At 39.4% G+C, this 8580-nt stretch overlaps 1 long non-coding RNA gene across 5 annotated transcripts; it reads left to right on the top strand.

The window, feature by feature from the left end:
* Nucleotides 1–2384: 2384 nt before the first annotated feature.
* On the top strand, nucleotides 2385–8038 carry LOC147148056 (uncharacterized). Of its 5 annotated transcripts, none has more exons than XR_015086528.1 (5): nucleotides 2385–2645; nucleotides 4474–4913; nucleotides 5412–5517; nucleotides 6154–6223; nucleotides 7874–8038. It is a non-coding gene; the product is annotated as an uncharacterized LOC147148056 (long non-coding RNA). The 5 variants fall into 5 exon arrangements; XR_015086529.1 differs by lacking the exon at nucleotides 5412–5517 and adding an exon at nucleotides 5026–5165; XR_015086530.1 differs by lacking the exon at nucleotides 5412–5517.
* The last annotated feature ends 542 nt before the right edge of the window (nucleotides 8039–8580 follow it).

Below are 8580 nucleotides of genomic sequence, written 5' to 3'. Positions count from 1 at the left end.
GTGAACTGTGTGTGCTTAAGTTATTAACCTATAAGCTTCAAAAACTAACTCCAAACTCTTTAAATGTAGCAGCCTTCTAATGACTGCTATCCAGAGTTTTTCTCGTCTGTTCAAGCCTTTTAAATTTACTTTAAAAAATAAACCCCCAAAAGAACCAATGTAGTGCCCTTTGTTGCGTCTGAGTGTACTGTAGGCGGTAAAATTAATTCCAGTAATTGACTAAATAACTATGACCTAATAATCGCTAAAGCTGGCTGGTTAGTGAAGTACTAGGTTCAAAAGCTTATTGGGAACCCTCCTTTGCCAGATTAGTTTCTGATTTTGGGCAAACAGGCTGTCAGAGATGCGCCTAAATGTATGAAGGAGGTGGTCTGCCAAAGTGCATGGAATGTGCTTCCAGATGGAGCGGGGGTGTTAAAACTAAAGATGTTGGATGCACTGGCCAGTGGATTTAATTATTTGGCTGACTGTTTAGTACAGTTGCCTGTGTTGGCGACTTGGAGGTTCAAGAAACAGTGCGGTAACTCAGCTCACTACACTGTTCAATACATATATCCATAGGTGGGCAATTTCCAAAATCTCATATGTCATTTGTCAGCAGCCTGGGAACCTGTTTGTCACCGTCAGTCCGTCATTATTTCAAGCCAAACTAAACTGTAAATGTCAGTCGGTCAGTCCGTCATGTTATTTTAACCACGCTTCCGTCATTGCTTCCATCAGCAAATTTGACCGGTCCACCAGTCCGCCTATCGCCCATCCGCGAGTCCCCGTCCCCCAAAAGAAAAAAAATATGACAGTCCAACAGATGAAAAATCCAATTTGATGAAAACGGTAAATGGAGTACGGTGCTTTCCACACACATACATTCACATACATTTCACATACACGTATTTGCCAATCTATTGAACTGTTAACCCATTAAGGCCGGGAGCGCATAACCGCATTTCTACCACTAGAGTCAGGAGCGCTGTTGCGTCTTTCTACCCTTAATGTCATGGTTGTGGGATAGAGGACCCAAATGAAGGGAGGCAGGAGAAGCAGGGCGTACTGAACAAAATATTTATTAACAAAAAAAAACAGCATAAAAAAGGTCCTGAAAAATCCAAAACTCAAAGTAACAAAGAAACACTAGGAAACAAAACACAACACCAGGAGAAACAAAAAACATGACAGCGACAACGATCCGACAAGGACTGAATGAAAACTAAGAACATAAATACAGGCATACTGACCAGACAACAAGAAACACCTGGACGAGATACACGGTAGGAGGGAGCTGATTGGCTAACGCTAGGGGGTGGAATGCACACAGGTGGACACAATATTCATTGACAAGTCACACAGAAATACTGAGAAAAAAGTTAAAAAGAACAAACATGACACTTAAAGCCAGGAGAGCGTATACGTCATTTTCTTTTTTTAAATCCAATTCTCGGTCTCTTAACCAATGAAATGCATCGGAATATACACGTGACAGTGTCGTGATTTGTCGGAGGATATCCGGAATTCTTTTGAGTCATAATGGCAGATGCCTTCATCGTGGGAGCTCTGGAATGAGTAACGGCAGTGATATAGACAGCTTGTGGACTTTGAACCAGTGGAACCAGAACAATACTACAGGGAGAGAATGCACATGAAAAATCACTCCAGTATTGTGCAGGCTTAGCAAGGCAGTCAACAGTGGTCTTTCTTTTTAAAAGAACCCAACACAACACGTCAGCCGGAATTTGACCCAGTTAGGGACAATTAGAGGGACGGACGAATACCTACCTCTGATCTACCTTTGCTTAGTTCGTGCTTTTTAAAAGAGTTCTCATTCCCAGTCCGACCGTCCACAAAATGGGCCATTTCGTCCCTGGGATGGAATGCCCAGCTCTGGTATTTTGGATACATTTGCATTAAAAAGATTGAAACGTGGCTACACATTTGAATATCTGAGGTGAGGGTCTTTTAATACCCATGTTTTCAACAGCCCTCCAATAACTCCTTTTTATTTGATAATACAGGGTTCTCTGTATTGAAATGGTTCTTAGAGGAACCCTTAGTCTTACAAAGAACCCTTTTTAAAAAGAAAAATGTTTTCAAAAAATGGTTCCGGGCCGAACTTTTGCCCTTCAAAAAAATCCATTTGGTATCCTTACTTCTAAGAGTGTACCGCTACCTACATTTCCATAAAAGGAGCTCTCTATTTGCTAACCTAATTGTTCAGTAGGGAGCTATAAAATTGTATCGAATTACCACAAATTAGCTTTTAGTGCACATTTTATTCATATTGTTTCAACAACATATATATTTTTTTAATTCCATGGGCCCCTTCTTCATCTTTGAGCGCCTGCTCCTCGAGAGGTCTCTGCACGCCCCTTTTTATGAATGGCATTGCATAGGCCAGCTTTAACAGCTCTTACAATGTGTCAAGTCACTCTTACTAATTTGTAGAACGCCGGATTAGTTTGCAAGGCAGGCAGTGACTGACATGAAGACGAGGCAGAACAAGTCCAATTAATTTGCTCCTTAATGCTGCTTTTCCTCAAGTCTAAATGTGATTTTGTTCTGAGTTGATATGAAATGAATGCATACATATATGGACCACGCACTAGCTAACTGAAGCCGAATGGGTTCTGGACCAAGCCAGAAGGAAGAATCAGGTCAGAACAAATTATTAGTCATTTATGATTCATTGACTGTTACTTTAAGAATATGTTTTGTTTATTTTAGTTTGTACATGGAATGTATTGGCTTTGCAATACAGTATTCTCACATTGTCAATATTTGCAATAATAAATTCTGGATTCTTTTTTACTCACAATTGCAGATCAAATTACATTTATTACACAACCTACATTTTATCAACAAGTATTAGCTGAATTGTTTGCTAGTCCCTGTCACTCTGACACATTCCTTACATGCCTAAATATGTGCGATTTTTTGGTCCTATGTGAGGTTAAAAGACATAAAGTGAATTTCTCCTTTCGGGGTTTTAATCAGTAAAATCAATTTAATTAAAAAGTAAAAAGAAAAAAAAACACTGTTTAGTATGACATTATTATCTTTTCAATACATGTTAATATTGAAAATAAATGCAGTTGTTCATCATCAACCCTTCTATGGTGCTCGTATTTTTGTTACTCAGCCAGTGTTGATGGGTCTGGTGGACCCGCTAGAGTTTTGGGTTTTCAGAACAACACACTCAAATAATTTTCTGTTAAAATACTCAACAGATGTTTACTACATCCCAATTGGAAGTCATATGAACAGCAAACATTGTTGATATTTGCCCTTTACATTTGTTGGATCACATTTATGAATTAACGTGAAACTACTTTTTTTTAAATAAAATGTAATTTAAAAAAAAAAGCAAATCCCATACCGGTGTGTTATCACCATGAGGAGAAGGTTTTTGATATGCCTTAGGTCATTTTTGTTTTTAAAATAAAAACTGAACCTGCGAAAACCATACAAGGGTTATTACTGGGTAATGTGGCACAGCTAACACGCTTAAGAAATTAGCACAATCCTATTTGTAGACTGCTGCTGCTTTTCATGAGATATGAATAGCAACAGGCACACACACACACACACACACATGCGCGTGCACACAGAATTAGAACGTGAACATCACCTTACTTCAGGTCAGTTCATTCTAACATGACAGTGACAGGATGTTAATTAAGTAGCCAATCTAGACATTAAAGAAATAATACAGGGTCTCATTAATTTGTCACTTATACCAGGGGTGGGTAATTTCGGCCCTAGACCTGAATGTTTTCCATGTGTCCCGACTGAAACACACCTGATTCAACTGATCATATAATCAGAAAGGTCTGCCGAAACTGGATAACGATTCTGATTATTTGAATCAGGTGGGTTGCACCAGGGTGACATAAAACATGTATGTAAAAACATTGATTTGTAACATAACAAAAGCCTGACCACCGTAGTATAAACCTTGAAAATGTACCTTTCCAGCAAAACCAGTTTTATTTTTCTACCCCTGCCAATTCCTGAGATTTGGAAAGTTTTTGTGAAGTGGCAGACTTTTGAAATACCCTGTATATCGCTGGTGTCATGCAGAATCCTTCCAAAATAATCACTTTTCCGGAGACCCCCTACCCCCCCCCCCCCCAAAAAAAGACGTTTGTTCTTCCATTAACATTGTATCATCATAGAGAACAAGCCATTTTCGACACTTTATTTTGCTTTAATAATTTGTAAAAATAGCACATGTGTGGTTTAACCAATTGTATACATTTGTGACAAAATATTACATTTACATAATTTTGATGTTGGAGGTTTCAGCCCACCTCCAGTGATAGATAATAACAATAATAGTAATATAATCAAATTTGAAATTGATGTTTGGTAATGAAATAAAGTTAGATCAATAACTTTATTCTGAGAAGTGCTTTATTCTGTGAAGTGATGCAGGACTTTCTTAGTGTGTGAGGGCATTAACTTTATGCCTCTTGATTTCAGAGATGCCCTCATCCTCAAAGGCCAAAAGTGAGTCCTCAGATTCTGACTCTGTGTCACATACACCTTCCATTCTCATCACTGCTCCATCACAAGATGATATCTATGCCTCTTCATCTAACTTGACTATAGCTGATGCTGTCAAAGAACGAAGGCCCTCTTCAGCACCCATTGTTGTTGGCAAAAAATTCATGAAGCGAAAGTGATCAAAAGACCTGCCACAGGGGTCACTGATGGTGTTGTGGTTCACTCCCTTGACAAGCAGCAGAGGTTCATTTCCCTCTTGGTGTCTCTATATGTGCCCTGTAATTGACTAATGGCCAGTCCAGGATGTAGCCACTTCTTGCCCAAAGTCAGATGAGATTGTCGAGTTTACCTGAGGACCTCAATACATTGAGCAGTGTAGAAAATGGATGGATGGCTGGATGGACCTACCACTGACAGTAAGCACAAACCTATTTGCTTTATTTAGTGTTTTACTCATTATTTGTTATTTTTTCTCATTAATATTTTGATATAAATTTCCACTGCACATATATGTGGTCGACTGGTTAGCACGTCCGCCTCACAGTTCAGAGGTCGTGGGTTCGATCCTGGCTCCGGCCTCCCTGTGTGGAGTTTGCATGTTCTCCCCGTGCCTGCGTGGGTTTCCTCCGGGTACTCCAGTTTCCTCCCACATTCCAAAAACATGCATGGTAAGTTGATTGGACTGTCTAAATTGCCCCTAGGTGTGATTGTGAGTGCGGATGTTTGTCTCTGTGTGCCCTGCGATTGGCTGGCAACCAATTCAGGGTGTCCCCCGCCTACTGCCCAAAGACAGCTGGGATAGGCTCCAGCACGCCCGCGACCCTTGTGAGGATAAGCGGTATGGATAATGAATGAATGAATGAATGAATGAATGAATGAATATATGTAATGCTGGGATGTCCACACTTTTTCAGCATGCGAACTAAATGACCAAGTCCAAAGGCTTGCATGTTCTCCCTGTGCCTGCGTGGGTTTCCTCCGGGTACTCCGGTTTCCTCCCACATTCCAAAAACATGCATGGTAAGTTGATTGGACTCTCTAAAATTGCCCCTAGGTGTGATTGTCAGTGCGGATGTTTGTCTTTGTGTGCCCTGCGATTGGCTGGCAACCAATTCAGGGTGTATATATATATATATATATATATATATATATATATATATATACACACGTATATATTAGGGCTGTCAAAGTTAAAGCGTTAACTATGGAGATTAATTCAAATTTTACAATAGGTTAACTCAGTTTTATTCCTGTGGCAGCTTCCCTCTGCTTACTTTGCATTTAGAGGAGAGTCACTGTCACAAAGGCAGACTTTTACGCAGTTTAACTTTAAGTTGTTCGACGGCTCATTGGAGAAATCCAAAATAATTTGCGCACTTCGCAAAGCCAAATTCAAATACCATATTAGTTGTACGTCTTTGGTGTATCATTCTACAGCTGTATTTTACAGGAAAAGAATCGTATTCAAGGATGAAAGAAAGCTATTAGAGCAAAAAAAAAAAAGTATTTTCTGGACTATAAATTGCACTTTTTTTCCATAGTTTGGCCGGGGGTGCGATTTATACTCTGGAGCGACTTAAGTGTGAAATTATTAACACATTACTGTCATGGATAGTTAGTGTTGACTTGTGACTTATGTTTTGCCTCCCTCTGCAGGCGCTTTAGCGCAAGGAAGCCAGCTTATCCAAGCAGCTAAACATTCACAAACAAACTCCACTGACTCCAGGTGTGCAGCGAAGTTGCCTGTTTATATTGTGAAACTGCACAAGAAATAGAAAATACTATCAATCTATGCATTACATACACATGTATTTTCAGAGACATGAACAACATGAGCCTATGCTAACAATTAGCGATCGCAATTAGCATTAGCGATAGCGATTAGGATGTTGAGTCAACAAACTACAATCATCCACAATTCAGCTCGTATATAAATGTCATTACACACAATTGTTTAAGTTAGTTTCAGACGATGGTTGAACAAGAATAAACCACAAACAGGCAGCGATTAGCAATCGCGATTAGCATTAACGATAGCGATTAGTATGTTCAGTCAACAACACAGTACAATCAGCCCCAATTCAGCTCCTATATAAATGTTGCATGGTCATTACCGGTACACACAATTGTCTAAGTTACTTACAGACGATGGTTGAATAAGAACGAACCACAAACAGGCAGTTGCCTGCCTCTGGCTGGGGTATTGCATCATGCAGCCACTAACGTAAGGAGGAGCACACTCAGCAGAGAGGAGAGGAAGACATAATTACGACCGAATACATAAATACTTTTGGAGACTTGGAAACATTCTACATGGTTGGGGATGAATAAAAGACTTATTTAAGCGCATCTACAATCGTTTTGGTAATTTTAAAGTTATTTTACCGTAACTTTCTTGTTTGCTACATGTAGATCGTAGCTCGGTGGAAATGATGTGTACTAAATTTCCTCCCAAAATGCGACTTATACTCCAGTGCGACTTGTATATGTTTTTTTCCCCCCTGTATTATGCATTTTATGGCTGGTGCGACTTGTACTCCGGAGCTCCTTATAGTCTGGAAAATACGGTACTTAGAACGTTTCCATATTAATTCCAAGATTTTACTCAAGTAAATATCGGTTCCAAGCTTTGTAAAAAAATTTTGTTGAAAAATAATATTAATCACGATTAATTATGGAATTTTTTTGCGATTAATTAGTTTAAAAACATTTAATCATTTGACAGCACTAATTTACTGGATGTATATATATATATATATATATATATATATATATATATATATATATATATATATATATATATATATATATATATATATATATATATATATATATATATATATACATATATATATAATTAATAGTGGTGTCAGTTAAATGCGTTATTAACGGCGTTAACTCAACTCCCTTTTGACGCCGTCAATTTTTTTATCGTGTGATTAAGGTTTCCATAGCAACCGGCAGCTGCATTGATAAAGGCTGCTGGTCACCATGATCTATACATGTATATTAAAAAAAAGCTTTAGAGTAGAGGAGGTGTTACACCTGTTTCAAAATATTGACGTTGAGGATGAATTGCTCGGCTGACAGACAGAGTCCCCCTGCCCCGGTGATAGTCATGACGTACGTTGTTGGTAGTGTAACCCTTATAAATTGTTCTTCCTTATCTTCAGAGGTCGTGGTATGGCGGGTTACAATATAGGTTTGACTTTATGTATTTCTTCTGTTGTCTTCCTTGCTAAAGACAACCGACATGGCAGGACAGTGTTTTGTTGCATCTTTATTCAGACATGAACAGCCTCGCTCTAATTCACCTCTCTCTCTTTTTCTTTCTTCTTCGCTCGGGAAATGCACCGTACCAAACCAACTCAAAAAGGAGAGGCCAAGATGGCGGTGGTGGGAGCAGACTGTAATGTATTGTGTGAGATATGTTCATTATTCGCATTTGCTTATGGCGTTGTCCATCTCGCTTGCCGTACTGAGCGGCAGCGAGTCACGGAAGTGCAACAATAAACAGACAGCGCTGCGTCCTGGACTGACACACTGTTTGGCTCGTCTTTTACTTACTTATAACCTACATACTTTACATGGTGTCAGAGGTTTGTCAAGAACTGGAAACACACAGCCATGGCCACTGCCACATTTGAACACCCAAAAATCGACTGGGACGCTGCGGTTTTATATCAAGAATTTGAGAAGTTCCGCTGCCATGTGAATTTCATCTTCGACAGGTCCCTCGCCGAGTTGGAAAATAAATAACGTGCGGGGTGGCTCGGGACTTGGGTCGGCGAACAAGTTAGAGAAATATACAAATCGTTGGACTGGGCTGATGGTGACAGGCAAGATCCCGTGAAAGTTTTGGACAAGTTTGCCAACTATATTAGGCCGAGGAAAAATAAGGTGATAAAGACATTGTTTCAAACAAAGGAAGCAAGGTACAACGAAGAGTTTTGATGACTTTGTGAAAGACTCAAACCTTATGCTAATTGACTGTGAGTACGTCGACTCTGACGACATGCTAATTTATGCTATAATAGCAGGTGTGAGAGAAAAGAGGGCAGTGGGCTCCACATGCTCTCACTG

This window comes from Filicampus tigris, chromosome 4, assembly GCF_054856515.1.
Source record: "Filicampus tigris isolate MCC_2025a chromosome 4, RoL_Ftig_1.0, whole genome shotgun sequence".
Taxonomy (NCBI): Eukaryota; Metazoa; Chordata; class Actinopteri; order Syngnathiformes; family Syngnathidae; genus Filicampus; species Filicampus tigris.
The sequence above is the reverse complement of the archived record's forward strand: the minus strand, read 5'-3'. Positions and strand labels throughout refer to the sequence as shown.